This window comes from Schistocerca serialis, chromosome 3 (genome assembly GCF_023864345.2).
Source record: "Schistocerca serialis cubense isolate TAMUIC-IGC-003099 chromosome 3, iqSchSeri2.2, whole genome shotgun sequence".
NCBI classification, from domain to species: Eukaryota; Metazoa; Arthropoda; class Insecta; order Orthoptera; family Acrididae; genus Schistocerca; species Schistocerca serialis.
In genome coordinates, this window is record NC_064640.1 from 56,536,845 (window position 1) to 56,553,823 (window position 16,979).

A 16,979-nucleotide genomic window follows, 5' to 3' on the forward strand; every position below is an offset into this window, starting at 1 on the left:
TATCAACGAACCACCGTGTATAATCTGGGTAGTTCATGGTGCTTCAAGACATATACACTGTTGATCACTTTAATACATAACTTATTGCATGAAACCTTTAACATAAGATTATAGGGCAGACAAGCCCTCACAGACAGTGAAATCATCCAAGAGAAAAGGGACAAAAAGATGACCTCTCAGATGAAGGAGGTTTCAGTGGTCCCGTGCCACTGGACCCTGTACGTTCAAACTCTGTACCACAGGTAGAGTGCCTGGTGTCCACTGTGGCACTGGATCCCCCCACACAACCTGTTTCAAAACCAACGTGTATTGATACCATATCCTCATAACCAGTGGCAGTAGGTGACCCTGGAGCATGATCTATCTCCTTGGTCCCTTCACTCCCCTAGAGGATACTGATAGTGTGATCCAGTAGAGGAACTGTTGTGGCATTTTTTCCACCCCATGGCTTAGCTGCAGCCTCTCTTATGCATTTCCCATACTTTCTGCATTGCTCTCCAGGAAATGTGGTTCCCAGCAGTGAAAACCTGTACTTTCTGCAGCTTTCAGCATTATTTTACAAGCTGACTATGACAGTGTGTCAGACATAGTTTGCATGTACATTCTGGACTCTGTCTACAGGGAACACATTTCACTCGGTATGACTTTGGAGGCTGTGGCTGTTTGTGGAGGACGTTACTGGATTTTACTGCCTGTAATGTGTATCTTCCTCTTGATGGTGAAGTGTTTCAGAATGTGTTGTTTGCAATCATTTCTCAACTCCCTCCACCCTTTCTCATTTTAAGTGACTTCAATGACCACAACCCTTTGTGGTCTGGAACTGCAACCAGTGGCTGTGGTAAAGTTATTGAAACTTTGCTCGCAGAGTTCAATCTTTATCTCTTGAATATTGATGTCCCCACACATTTTAGTGTGGCATATGGATCTTATTCATCCATCGATCTTCCCATTTACAGCCCTGGTCTTCTCCCCTTTGTCCATTGGAGAATCCATGATGACATGTGTAACAGTGATTATTTTCTGATTGTTCTGTCCCACCCTCAGCATCACTCACTGGTCATCAACCCGGATGGTTTCTCAACAGTGCTGACTGGAATGCCTTTGCTCTACCATTGCCCATAGCACCCCCCCCCCCCCCCCCTCCCATGTGGAGGTATTGATGCTGCTGTCCAGAGCACAACCACTCTATTAGCCAGTGGACTTAGCGATCCCGCATTCCTCGTGATCTCCCCATCAAAAGAAAGTACCTTGGTAGACTTCAGAAATTGTCGTGGCCATTGGAAATCACAGGTGGGCTCTCCAACACCATAAGAAACATTCACTGATGGAGCACTCATTTCCATTAAACAGCTCCGTGCCCATGGCCACCACCTAATAAAACGACATTAACAAGAATGCTGGAAACAATATGTTACTACCATTGGACCGTGTACTCCTCTTCCACAGCTTTGGGCAAAGGTTTTGATGCCTCTGTGGACACCTGTCCCTCACAGATGTACCTCGTGTTTCCCTGAACAGTGGTGTGTACACTGGTCCATGGTGGCATATTTACAATTTGCTTTTGTTAAATTAGAACATGAATGACATTATGAAAATGATTTATTGAGGTTATGAATAACATTATGAAATCAATTTTATAAGGTTATGAAGTTTGTATAGTTTTAATAAAATATAATCCAGTTTCTAAGAGAATTTTCTGCATTGTTTCGATTACTTGCGTATTTTTATAGTCTAGGCCCGTATTAATTTACTTTGAAATGTATAAAAATCTGCTTTTGTATCATACTTTAATACACATAAATTGAAAAAAAATGATTAAACCATTTAGTAGAAATTTAAAGTACAAAAGGATGATGATGGTATCTTTGTTTTGCCATATCACTTATCACTGTCTGCATAAGCGGAATGCTGCATGTGTCAGTGACTACCAAATTGAAATTGTGAGCTGCACAACGAGAATATACGGCTGAAGGGTGCATGAGCCTCACAGGCTTTTCGCAACGTGGGCACACCACCATCATAACCCTGTCCTTGTAAAAATGATGCATCAAGCCCAAATTTTACCAAGTTTTCAATTACAGATCCAGTTAATCCTTCACCAGTCACATTAAACACTGGAACAAATTGTAGGAAATCTTCATGAATCTTGAGATCCAGGGAAAAATATTGGGCACAAAGAGAGAGTTGTTCTGTCCATCAACGTCTGCAGTTTCATTCACAAGACCCACGATATCTTTCCAGGTGTTGATTATTGATGCAACTGATGATCTGATTTTGGATTGGGGCACCAATGTTTTGTTCCATTTACCAGTTCCTTCCAAACTTGCTTCTAGGTTTTTATCACCTTTTGCACGATATTTGTTCTTGTTCCATTTACCAGTTCCTTCCGAACTTGCTTGTAGGTTTTTATCACCTTTTGCATGATATTTTAGAGTGACGTAAAAACTACCCATGCTCTAGTCATCTTGTTTATCAGTTTATCAACTTAATAGATCTGAAGTTCCCGTATCCCCTTAATGGAATCTCTTGACATCCACAAAGTGTCACCGCCTTGATGACAGGGACTGTGTGTTTTCTACTTTTTTCCACCTGCTCCACCAAGCCTTGGTCCAGACAGTGTTTTGTATCTTTTGTCTTGTTCATCATCATGTAAACGAAATTGTCACCATCAATTACAGCAGCCTTACAGTAAGTGTTGCTTCCGTGGACACTTACATATTCGAGCATACTTCCATTTTAAAAACTTGGAGGTTACCAGGGCTCCAACAAATGTCACAAGCCACATCAAGACAGGTAAAGTGCTGTCCAAAATGTATTTGAAGTTTATTTTCCCATTTGTCACTGACAGCAGTCCCAAACAAGAGAAACTAGTTGACTGAACAATGTTGGTAGAATGTGCATACTGACTAGACTTTAAAGTATATTATTTCAGAATGTGTTGTGGTTTAGAACAGTGAAACCATGTCTGCCATCATTAATTGTATCTGTAGTTTTCATTTCTGTTAAAAAACATTCATGTGTCAATTTAAAAAGCCTAACTTTGTGTTGAAAGTCGTCGTATTTTCAAGTTCAGGAACAAAATGTTGTTCTTATCCTTAGTCCAATTTTAATTTCCCAGTTGGAAGGCTGTTGCCTTCTGCATAAAATCTTGGTTCTACCTCACATTTAACATGCATGGATAACAGGATATTTATGTGCATTATTTTAGGTTAATCTTGCTATGTAAAGTTTTACTTTTCATTGAAATTATAAGAAAAATTACTGTCTCTAGATTAACTATGTTTTTCCCTGCATTGGTCACTCTATATTGATTTATGTCATTGCTTGGTTAATGCTAGGTTTCCATACTAATTTCAAGCAAACTCGGAGCAGTTTCAGAATGTTGCACAAAAAAGTAGGACAAGTGAGTGAAAATCCAGACATGATAGCATTTTCAGTCATACATATACAGACAAAATAAGACTAACAACATTATTTTGTGCATAAATTAAATGACAACACAAATTTTGCAAGTTTTGAACCAATATTGCTAGAGTATTGGTACTTTACCATGTCTTTTGAGTGGTATATATTTACCACAGAAGATTACACTATGTGAACAAAAGTATCCGAACACCTGGCTGAAAATGACTTACAGTTTGTGGCGCCCTCCATTGGTAATGCTGGAATTCAATGTGATGTTGGCCCACCCTTAGCCTTAATGACAGCTTCCACTCTCACAGGCATATGTTCAATCAGGTGCTGGAATGTTTCTTGAGGAATGACATCCCATTCTTCATGGAGTGCTGCACTGAGGAGAGATACAGATGTCAGTCGGTGAGGCCTGGCACAAAGTCGGCATTTCAAAACATCCCAGAGGTGTACTATAGGATTCAGGTCAGGACTCTATGCAGGCCAGTCCATTACAGGGATGTTATTGTCGTGTAACAACAACGCCACGGGCCGTGCATTATGAACAGGTGCTTGATTGTGTTGGAAGATGCAATCACCATCCCTGAATTGCTCTTCAACAGTGGGAAGCAAGAAAGTGCTTAAAACATCAATGTAGGCCTGTGGTGTGATAGTGCCACACAAAACAACAAAGGGTACAAGCCCCCTCCATGAAAAGCACGGCCACACCATAACACCATCCCTCCGAATTTTACTGTTAGCACTACACATGCTGGGAGATGGCGTTCATCGGGCATTTGCCATACCCACACCCTTCCATCGGATCGCCACATGTGTACTGTGATTCGTCACTTCACACAACACTTTTCTGCTATTCAATCATCCAATGTTCACACTCCTTACACCAACTGAGACGTTGTTTGGCATGTACCGGCATGATGTGTGGCTTATGAGCAGCCGCTCAACCATGAAATCCAAGTTTTCTCACCTCCCGCCTAACTGTCATAGTACTTATAGCGAATCCTGATGCAGTTTGGAATTCCTGTGTGATGGTCTGGATAGATATCTGCCTATTAAACATTATGATCTTCTTCAAATGTCAGCAGTCTCTGTCAGTCAACAGACGAGTTCCGCTTGTACGCTATTGTGCTGTACGTGTCCCTTTACATTTCCACTTCATTATCACATCAGAAACAGTGGACCTAGGGACGTTTAGGAGTGTGGAAATCTCGCATACAGATGTATGACACAAGTGACACGCAATCCCCTGACCACGTACAAAGTCCGTGAGTTCCACGGATTGCTCCATTCTACTCTCTCACAATGTCTAATGACTATTGAGGTTGCTGATATGGAGTACCTGGCAGTCGATGTTAGGACATTGCACCTAATATGAAAAACATGTGTTTTTGTGGGTGTCCGGATACTTTTGATCACATAGTGTATTTTCATTACTTATCAAACGGTAGAAATCTACACCTAAAAGACTGACAGAAATAATATTTCTTATTGTGATTGCACTCATTGTTTTTAAGTACTTCCTCTACTGTCCACAAAACATTAATTAATGAAAACACTCTCTTCTTGTGCATAAAAAAAATTAGAATTGCTGGAGAGAGTACAAACATACATCTGACATTCCTGAGACACACGTTCACTGTGAAAATAAGTACAAAATTCGTACCTTTTCCATGCACATTAATATCAGACTTAACTTCTCATGACACTTCCTGAGAAACTCATTCTGTTAACATCTCATGATTGGGGTTCACGCTCGTGTAATACTTTTTAAAGGACATCATAGTCACCATTGACTGTAGAAATTATTTATTTTGACTATTGTAATATCAGTCCTCAGGCTATTATCAGGTGTATGTTGGGAAAAAAGAAGAAAAAACAACTGTGCTTTAGCACATGTCAAACTGAAAATTACACATCATCATCATAGCTGACCTTTTTATCAATGTCAACATTTTTAACATAAATTTGAATAAACCATTTTTTTTATTTTTTTTAATTTTTTTTTTACACAAGCTTGTTTGAATTTATGTTAAAGATGATAACGTTGTTGAAAGGCTGAGATACGACACGTGTACATATCGGAGGAGTTCTGAAGTCTTACAGTATACCACTTGACAATAGCCTCAAGGCCTAAATTGCAGTAGTGAAAACAGATAATTTCTACAATGGGCTGTCACATTTTTCTGAATTGTACTTTGTCCAACAGCACATTAATTTCACTTAAGAAAACCATGTGTTCAGAGAAACCGCAGCTCTGAATTTATGTTTTGTGAAATGAAAACTGGAAACGGCTGTACATAAGATATTTTATTTTTATTTCGTTCCAAATAAATGATCATACATACAGCTGTGGTCCCAAATAAATGATCATAAATACAGCTGTTTGCAGTTCTGTTAGTGATTTTCACTCCACAAGATGTTCATTTATGACTTCAAATATGTTTGCATTCACTTTTACCGTAAGGAGGGTACTGCTGGAGAAGATAGCTGCCTGGCTTGAAAGGAACTGAAGGATAACAAGGGGATAGAATCTTAGAAAAAATGTTCAGGATGAGTAAAAATATCAGTGACTCATTTAGCAACTTGTACGAGAGCTAATCACCTGGTTATGCCTGTGGCTTACAAGTTCCTTGTAATTTGACTGAATCCACAAAATAAATTTTGTTTCTTAGCACATGCAGCATAAACATGGAAATGTTGTTAGATTTTCCCAGTTATCAGCTACATATAAATAGGTGTGATTTATGACACGTTCTGCACTATTGGAGATCTTTTCTCTTTGGATCTGTGGAACAAAACATGTTTGTAATGTAATCTCGCTAAACAGTCTGCAGTTGTCTGGACAGTGTTCTGCATAATATAACCATTCATTACATGCTATTTTTACCTTTCCTTTTCTTCCATCCATATTTGATAATGTATTTGTGTTGTCAATTAAAACTACTGCTTTTTTGATACAAGTTTTGCAAGACATTTAAGGTAGAAAATGATATACAATTATCCAGATGGGAGAAACCCAAAAAATAAAGGAAACAGTTCGAAACTGATGTGACTAGAATAATCAGCCCTTGATGAAATCCATTTTGCTGCTTTAAAATCCTTGATTAGTTGATCCATGGAAAATAGCCTAGATACGTTAATGATAACTGTTGTTATATACATTTGAGAGCCTGAGATATTCTTTGCCGACCTAAATCTCTGGTTGTGAATCAAATTGTACCATGGAAATGTAGCTTGTTAAATTTCTGGTTGTTGTCATGAAGTATGTAAATTTTTTCAACAATAAATCATAATCTTACCCTCCAGGAAAGCTATTCTGCTCAGATTCTACGTGGAACCTAGAGCTGATTAAAAACTGAAGTAGAAAGCTCAGAAATATTTAACAAGACATGGAACACTTATCAAAAGTCAGGTTAGACATCATTTGAGGAGGGTTCGTTGCAGTCGACAAAAATATTTCTATCGAGGTCAAAATTGAGTATTGTTGTGAAGTTATCTGGACATGAGTAGTCAACCTAGATGAACTTAAATTAGTCATCAAATGTTTTTACAAGCCCCACAATTCCTCTGTAACAGCTGTAGGATCATCCAGGAAAGTATTCGCTCAGTAGCATGGAAGTAACATGATCATGCAATATTAATTGGAGGCAACTGTAATCTACTGACCATAGACTGGAAGTCTATGGATTCATTGCAGTTGGTATGGACTGACAGCCTTGCAAAGAAGTTCTGAAAGCTTTCTTCACAAAATGCCTTGATCAACTGGTGCAACAAACCACATGCAATGGAAATATTTTAGACCTCGTAACTACTAACAGGCTTAACATTGTCACTAATGTTGTGTAGAGGTGGTGAGGTTAGTAGTTGCTATGCTATCATAACCATGATGGTTACTAAAGTTAATTAATCAATTCAGAAAGCTAGGAGAGATTTCATGCTGGAAATAAACAGTTGTTAGCATCCTGTTTTTACAGTTATAGGTATCATTTAGTTCCAGTACAGTGGACATAGAGGAATTGTGAGCAAAGTTGAAACTAATTTTAAATAACACCCTGGAGGAGTAGGTACTTAGTAAGTGGATTAAGTGTGGAAAAGATTCATGGGTAGTTTAAAATAAAATTTAGAAATTCTGATAAAATGAAGGTTGTTGTAGAACTGCTTCTACCCACAAATCAGTACAGATGTAGAAAAAAAAGCATCATTTATGTGAAAGTCAGGTTGCACTTTTCTTACATGATATCCTTCAAACCGTAGATGAAGTGCAACAGCAGATTCCATGTTCTTGGCTTTCCAGAAAGCATTCAACACATTGCCATCCTGAAGACTGTAAACAGAAAAGTGTGATAGGACTGCACTTGTTATGCAGATACATAAACAATCTGTCAAATACGGTGAGCACCAATCTGCAATTGCTGAAAACACTGTAGTGACATCATTGAGTGACTGTAGGATGGCCTGAGCAAACTGTCTATTTATTATGATGAATGGCTGCTTGCTCTAAATGTGAAAAAAATCTGAATCACCTAAATGAGTAGAAAAATCAATCATGTGGGAATACAGTATTAGTGGTGTGCTGCCTGACAGTCACATCAGTTAAATATCTAGGAAAGCAAATTTGACACTCTGAGCCAAGACAGTGTCCCAGGAGGCTTCCCATCAACTTCAGATCATCTGAATGTGGTGTACAAGACATCTGTGCAAATTTACTGTTCTGCTCCTCAAATCACTGTTGCACGGTCAAGGTCTTTCGATATGGACAGTTATCCTGCTGGAAGGTGTCATCGCCATTGGTGAAGACTTCGATCATGAAGGGATCTAGGTGGTCTGCAATATTATTTGTGTAGTGCACAGCTATCATGATGCCTTCAGCTATTATCACAGGGTCCATGGAAACCCAGGTGAATGTCATTCATAACATAATATTGCCGCCACCAGCCTGCATCCATGGTATGGTGAACATTTCTAGCATTTGTTCCCCTGGATGACAGTGTATCCTAACCTGGTGTGATACCAAACATGTGTCACCCAACCACGTGACACACACCCATTGATCCACTGTCCAGTCTTGAGGACTGTTCTAATTCACAATGTTGGTTCAATATGGGACACACAGGGAACAGGGATCGTTGGATGTGGAACCACATGTGCTCTGAAACACTTGTGCCCACACCAGCACTGCTGTATCCTGTTGTCAGATTTGCCACAGAGCATAGCTTATCCTGTGTTACATAGTGGGCAAACCTCCGACATCCATTTTCGCATACTTGGGGTTTCATTGTCCTTCAACCAGTTTCTATAAATGCTCACAACTGTAGCATGGGAACTGCCGACCAGCTTCATTCTCTCTGAGATGCTCATTGCCGGACGTCGTGCCATAACAATATGCCCTTTGTCAAGGTTACTCGTGTCAGTGTTTCCCCCTTTGTCAAGGTTACTCGTGTCAGTGTTTCCCCCTTTGTGACCCTTATCGACAGTAGAATAATTCCCCAGTCATCTATGCTCAACATAAATACATTCCTTAGTCCATCACAAGCCCACAGTGCCATCAGGTGGCTTTCAATGCCATGGCAGTGTATATACACTGAAAAGCCAAAATATTGGATGAATCGTGTTTCTTGTTGCATTAGGTCAGTGGTTGTGTTCTGATACACCATCGTCAAGGGTAATGGCTGCCCAAATCACACACTTAATAATAGATGTCTGCTGCCACATACCTCCGGAAAAACTACCAAGGACTTGTGGAATCCATGCCATGTGGAATCGGCTGTAGTGTGTTCCCAACATGGTATTAAGCAGTGGTAATAGTGTTTTGGTTCATCATTGTATATGTCATCAGCACATCATTGGTTGAGTATTTAATATTACTGTTGTCATCTTTTGCATTATTGTTTATGCAAAATACGGTATAAGAACAATAACAACATTTCATTCTCAGTCTGTAGACATGATGACATTATATGTGTCAGATATAATTTTAAACTTATGACACAATTTTTTCAGTGCTCTCCGAAGCTGCGATAGTAGATTTTATGAATAAATAGATTTTGCAATCAAATGAGCAATGATTTTTTTTTTAAGTTACTGTTCTCTTTGCACTTACATTCCCCCTTTACTAACACAGGAAATATTACAGTATCACTTATCAAAATCACTGCTTCATATTCTGGAACCAAATTTTCAATTACCATATGAAAAACTGGTTATCTTGACCACAATCTTCAGCCCTTTATAAGTGGTATCTCTAAGTCCCGTTACAAATGTTGAGGGCTTGTGGTGCGGACTGAGTAGGTATCATTCGGTGTCCAGAAATATGCAGTTTTCATGGTACGGAAAGAAATGTATAAAGTAATCTATGTATATCACTTTCCCCACATTTTTTTTTTTTACAAGGGCGATAGTAAGTTACTGTGATTTTGGTGATTATATGTAACCAACATAGTTAATGTGTTAATTAATCCCAGTGCTAAGGGTAAAACAAAATATATTATATATACTCTTGTTGTCTCCATACACTACAACAACAACAGAAATTACCAGTTCATAATGTTACTATTAGATAAAGCAGACTCCTTAGAAATATATATTGAGACCCAAAGCAAAATAGTTGTGTCCACCATCTTGTTGAACTAGGATTTTCACTAGATGTTTTTGGACATTGTCGCGAAGTGCAATAGGCACATTGAGGTGGTGGCTTTTATTATTATTAAGATGTGACCAGTCATTGTAAGAATGATGAATGTACTATCAGACATTGTTCAGGCACAAAACGTTGTTTCCATTAGAAAAAAGTCACATAATTCAGGAAGATCAGCAAATTGATTGACACTTGATGTATTACAGTGGATTCTCGATGTAGACAGATGTAATTAAATGTCATATATAAATGACAGACACAGACACAGGACCAGATACTTATTATTAGATCATCACTGAATGATCAATGGAGTTACATTTCTAGGCGTATCCATGCAGACTAATTTAAGGTGGAAGAACCACGTCAATCTATTGCAGGGAATGGTAGATACCAAACAGAGATTTATTAGAAATGTAATTTACTTGTGAAGAAGATTGCAGAAGACTCTTTTTCAGACCAATTTGAGAGTATTGTCCACCAATCTAGGATGTTGTTCCATTTACTCAGCTTGAGAGCATCACAGGAATGCTCAACACACCCGAGGGGAAGATGCTACAGGAGAGAAGTTGAAACTTTCTGTCAGATTAAAACTGTGTGCTGGACCAGAACTTGAACTCTGAACTTTTTGCCTTTTGAGAGCAAGTTGGTAGAGCATTTGCACATGAAAGGCAAAGGTCCCAAGTTCGAGTCTGGCACACAGCTTTAATCTGCCACAAAGTTTCATATCAGTGCACACTCCGCTACAGCGTAATAATTCATTCTGGAAACAATCCTCCAGGCGATGGCAAAGCCATAGCTCCACAATATACTTTCTTCCAGGAATGCTTGTCTCGCAAGTTTTGCAGGAGGACTTCTGTGAAGTTTGGAAGGTAGGAGATGGGCTAGTGGTGGACATAAAGCTGAGAGGATGGGTTGTGAGTTGTGCTTGTGTAGCTAAGTCAGTAGAGCACTTGGCTGTGAAAGGCAAAGGTCCCTAGTTTGAGTCTTGGTCCAGCACACAGCTTTAACCTGCCAGGAAGTTTAATACCAGCATACACTCTGCTGCAAAGTGATAATTCATTCTGGTGGAGAGAAGTTGTGTGTTGTGTATATCATGGAAAAACTAATTTAAAATTCAGTGTGTTTACATTTCAAAATGTGCCAAGTAATAAATCGCTCCTTTCCACATTTATTTTGTGTAATAATCATAATAGCAAAAATTAGGTACATCCAGGCATATGTACTGTCATTCTTCCTGCCCATTGTCTGTGAGTGGAATAGGAAGTGTGTAAAATTATTGGTTCACCATGTCACTTGTACCACATTTTACAATGGCTTATATGATGTAGAATAGGATGTTCAATCAAGAAGAAGACTACTGTCGGCAGTTGGTTAATTAAGATGACAAGATTGGTAAGACAGTGGACGTAACACTGCAAGAATGGGGCCTAAAACTCAGCCCAGACATTCTCCCTAAATACTTTGGATAATAATTGCGTACTAGTATGACCTTGTCCCATTCCTTTTCTTTTCCATGAAAGGTTGAGCTAGTGCTTTGTGTTGTTTGATAATACCACTTACTTGTTAAATTTATGATTTTAAAATTTAGGCATGTTACCTAATCTATTAATCTAATATATGCTTTAGTATGTTACAGTTGTTGTTCTAAGTAAGCTGTAATAATCTTCACTATTATCCGTATAATGTCTTTAAAAGGTATTATATTACCACCTCTCTTTTTCAGATGGACCTGTAGTGGTTTCTGCAGTCGGTATAGTCATTCTTAACGAGAACAGCAATTCACCAGTATTCAAGATCTGACAGGTACTTGTGAAGAAAGAATATTTAAAAACCAAGTTATGTCTGAGTTTGTATAAGATCAATCATCATATGTGACAATTCCTCACAGGTGTAACAAAATAGTGGGTTGATGTGATGAAGTGTCAAAGGGGCAGAGGAATCTTTAATAAATGTGTACTTTGTGGCTTACCTTTATATTTTTTTAATTGTTCAGAGTTTTTGTTTCATGGGACTCCTCTAACAATGTCACATGATTATCCAACATGCCATTACATTATGGTACCTGTATTATTATAATTACATAAAGTAATGCTAATACTAATGTTAATAATAATGTGCTGCATAGAATTACTAAACATGTGGTTCTTGAAGATGGCAGCAGCCTTTCCAGTATTTGCAAGGGCAACCGTCTGGATGATTGACTAATCTGGCATTGTAATCTTAACCAACATAACCTTGCTGTGCCAGTACTGCAAACAGCTGAAAGCGAGGAGAAACTACAGCTGTGATTTTTCCCAAGGGCACACAGCACATTTGTATGGTTAAATAATGATGAAATCCTCTTGAGTGAAATATTCTGGAGATAAAATAGTCCTTCAGTAAGGTCTCTGGGCGTGGAATACTCGGGAAGATATCATCATTAGGGAAAACAAAACTAGCATCGTGTGGGCTAGAGTGTGGAATGCTAAATCCCTTTATCGGTTAAGGAAGTTAGAGAATTTTAAAAGGGAAAGAGGTATGCTGAAGTTAGATATAATGGAAATTAGTGAACTGTAGCAGCAGTAAGGACAGAATTTCTGGTCAGGCGACTAAAACATTATAAGCACAAATTCAAATAAGGGCAAGTCAGGAGTAGGTCTAATAATGAATAAGAATGTGGGTAAGCTACTATAATCATCATAGTTAATGCACTATTATAGCTGAGGTATAGATGTGAAGTTTATGATCCCATCCATTGATCAAATTTTTGTTAATTTTTGTTTGTTTTATAAAGTTTCCTCCTGTGTCAATAAAGTGCTGTTCAGATTTGACGTCATTCTGAGCAGTGGTTCTCTTTCTACTGCATTTTGAAACTGCAATTTTAACTATGGATACCCTGTAGATAGGCAGATTAAAGAAACCTTTGGAAAAAAAAGAGAAGCAACTGTACAAGAATCAAGAGCTCAGATGGCAAGCTAGTACTAAGCAAAGAAGAGAAAGGTGAAAGGAATATCAGAGGGCCCTACAGGGAAAATCAACCTGAAGACAAGACCTTTGAAAGGAAAGAGTAAGTGGATGAAGGTGAGACAGGAGATATGATGACATGGGAAAATTTGACAGAGCACTGAAGTATCCAAGTGAAACAAGGCCCCTAGAGTAGACAGCATTCCCTTAGAATTATTGCAATTCTTGGGAGATCCAGTCATGTCAAAAGTATTCCACTTGGTGTACAAGATACATGAGAGAGGCAAAATACCCCCAGACTTCAAGAAGAATGTAGTAATTCCAGTTCCAAATTATGCAGATGCTTATTAAACTGTCAGTTTATAGAAGAATGGAAAAACTGATAGAAGCTGACCTCAGGAAAGAATATTTTGGATTCTGGAGAAACATAAGAACATGTGAGGCAATACTGGACCAATTACTTATCTTAGAAGATACGTGAATTGTCATGTTTTGACAATGTTGACTGGAATACACTCTTTGCAATTCTGAAGTTGTCAGAGATAAAACACAGGGAGCAAAGACTATTTACAGCTTGTACAGGAAACGGGCACAGTTAGGAGTCAAAGGATACGAAAGTGAAGGAATAGTTCAAAAGGGAGAGAGACAGGGTTACAGCCTATCCCTGATATTATTCAGTTTGTACACTGAGGAAGCAGTAAAGGAACCCAAAGCAAATTTTTGAGGAGGAATTTAAGGTCCAGGAGAGGAAATAAAAACTTTGAGATTTGCTGATGACATTGTAATTCCATTATTCAGCAACGGACTTGGAAGAACACTTGTATGGAATGGGTAATATCTTGAAAAGAGATTATAAGATGATCATCAACGGAAAAAAAGCAAGGGTAATGGAATATAGTTTATCAAATCAGATGTGCTGAAGTAATTAATTAGAAAATGAGAGACTAAACATACTAGTTGAGTTTCGCTATTTGGACAGTAATATAACTGATGATGACTGAAATAGGGAGGATATAAACTGTAGACTGGCTGTAGCAAGAAAATCATTTTTGAAAAAGAGTGTTTTAACACCAAATATAAATTGAAGTGTTAGGAAGTCATTGAAGGTATTAGTGCGGAGTGTAGCTGTGTATGGAAGTGAAACGTGGATGATAAGCATTCAGATAAGAAGAGAATAGAAGCTTTTGAAATGTGGTGCTATATGATAACATTAATGATTTGCTCAGTAGATTGCATAATTAATGAGAGGGTTCTGAATAAAATTGGGGAGAAAAGAAATTTGTGCAACATGTTGCCTAAAAGGAGGGCACAGTTGAAAAGATGCATTCTGAGGCATCAAAGAATTGTCAGTTAGATATTGGAAAGAAGTGTGATGGGTGAAAATTGTAGATGAAGATCAAGATATAAATACAGTAAGCAGGTTCAAATGGGTGTAGGATGCAGTAGTTCAGAAATGAAGCAGCTTACACAGGACTGACTATCATGGAGAGCTGCATCAAACCATTTCACACCAGTCTTAGGAATGAAGGCAACAACAACAAAATTGCTAATACTAATGGACAAAGAATGTTGTATCAAATATTATCTTGAGCCTAACAATATTTTATGATGTAAAACTCATAGACAGAAAACAGAATTTCAGGTTAATGGATAAACATTGTGTGTCCCACATGACAATATGAATTACTTCCTCTGCATAAGCTAGTAATACGTGTTGTGATGGACTCTTACTTTTGTCAGCATTTTCATTTTTCATTTATTTACTGGTTTATGCTACAAACTTTATTATTTTCAGTCAGTGTTGTATTTGTTTTTTATGTCGCTCATTATGTCTGTACAACTGGTGCACTGTTAATGACAATGTACTGTTCATAAGAGCAGTCCTGTAAGAACATGACAAAAGAAATTGTATCCTACCAGATTCATAACAATACCGCACTGCGCACACCCAAGCTGCAGTTTACCACATGACCACAGATGTTCTTGAAATGTGGTAATTCAATCTACGCACAGTTTTGGAATGTGCATCACCAGACATACCCATCTGAATGAATGCAAACTGTGTGGATACACAGAACTGTGTACTAGTAAAAAGTGATTAAAATTGTGGAGAAATAGCACATCACTGCCCTGTATTTTCGGCCTTAAAAGGTCAACTGTAAGCCAAGCTCATTCAGTGAAAATCTATCAGATAAAGTAGAAATGCGAAAACAAGTTTAATTGTACCTCATCAACATCAGAGGGCACAAAGTCAGCTTGGGAGTTGCAAGATCACTCTGTAGTACTAAACCTCCATAGTTATTGCTCAGTAAAGCAACAAGTCCATAGAAAGTGGTGCAGGTGACATACCGTACAGCTGGTTCTTCCATCACATTTGAGACTGCAAAAGTTAAAGTAACCCTTTCCAGGATCAACTTAGTGAAGCAACACTTAGAATTCCTCTCTACCAGTTCTATGCTCCCCCACCACCGTGGGTCCAGGCTTTAGAATGGGCCTGAGGTATCCCTGCCTATTGTAAGAGGCGACTAAAAGGAGTCTCACATGTTTCGGTCTTTATGTGTTGGTCCCATGTAGGGTTTGACCTCCATTTTTCAAAATTTTCCCAAAGAGTGAGCCAATTGGGGAAGGGCACCTTACATGGCGTGTTGTGTCCATCGTGCCTTGATATCTTTAGCCCACTTTCTCGTCATCGCACTGCAGTCCAGCTCATTCTCCATCTCTTGGGCAAGGATACCTTCCTGGGTGCATTTTTCACCATGCACTATGATGTGTCGCTTTTTGCGCCGACGATGACCACGGACTTCTTTGCAACTCGTATCTAGCACGATAGCCGGTCCGTTTTGGTGGGGCCGCCATGTACCCTGTTGGTTGTAGCCCCCTGACAACACAGCCATCGCTCTGCTGATACCTGTGCCGTTAACTCTCCACGTATGCCGAGGAGTAGATGCCTGTCACCTTGGGGCATCGGGACTCCCAGCAATGGCCATCCTGCCAGGTGGCCTTTGCTGGGGCTGGGTTACATGCGTGGGGAGGGCCCCTGGTTGGAGTGGGTGGCATGAAGTCGGATGATGTGCGATGAAACGTACCATGTTATCACTTGCTGGTGATCAAACACCAGCAGTCTCTAAGCGTTCCAAGTCTCAGTACAATGCAAGGAAGTACAACCCTATATCGTTCCCCTCCCTGGCCACACCATGGGAGGAATGCCAAGCTAAGGATGGCAGCGAACCTTATTCATCCCGGTACCTTGTATGTACAAGAACTGATGGGGACTCCTTTGTTTCGGTGAAGCCACAGTTTTTTAGTAGAGTATTTACAGGACAAGTTTGGGGAGGTGGAGGGCGTGTCCAACATGCGATCTGGGTCAGTCTTGATAAAAACAGCATCCTCTGCCCAGTCACGGACTTCTCACTCGTAACGAGTTTGGGAATGATTCTTTTACCATCACGCCTCATAAAGAGCTTAAATATAGTCCAGGGCATCATATTCACAGGGATCTTCTTTTGCATTCTGATGATGAGCTTTGCGCCAATTTAGAGCAGCAATGTGTTCATTTTGTGTGGCGCGTTCATCAGGGTCAGAGGGATAATCAGGTTGTCACCAGTGCCTTCATCTCGGCCTTCAAGGGTGACACCGTACCTGAGAGGTCAAGGTGTTTGTCTACTGCTGTGATGTCAAGCCATATATACCTCCCCCAATGTGGTGCTTTAAGGGCTGGGGGCTTGAAGTTCAGCCATATGTCTTCCTGCTGTACTTCCAGTGTCACATGTCGAGATTGTGCACGTCCGTCACATCCCAATAATCCATGTGCCCTGCCTCCCATCTGTGTCAACTGCAAAGAGCATCATTCACAATGCTCACCATATTTCAGGATTTTACAAAAGGAGAGGAAAATCGTGGAATACAAGACCCTGGACTGACTGACCTACACTGAGGCTAAGAGAAAATATGAGCGCCTACATCCTGTGGCTATGACCACCTCATACGCCGC

The 16,979-nt window shown here is 39.3% G+C and overlaps 1 protein-coding gene across 2 annotated transcripts in view; it reads left to right on the forward strand.

Moving 5' to 3' along the window:
- Window positions 1–16,979, forward strand: part of LOC126469702 (zinc transporter ZIP3-like) — a 36,212-nt gene that overhangs the window by 8,016 nt on the left and 11,217 nt on the right. For both annotated transcript variants that reach the window (XM_050096877.1, XM_050096876.1), the window contains exon 2: window positions 11,769–11,848. The gene's annotated coding sequence lies outside the window, so the exon portion shown is untranslated. The remainder of the gene's footprint in view (window positions 1–11,768; window positions 11,849–16,979) is intronic.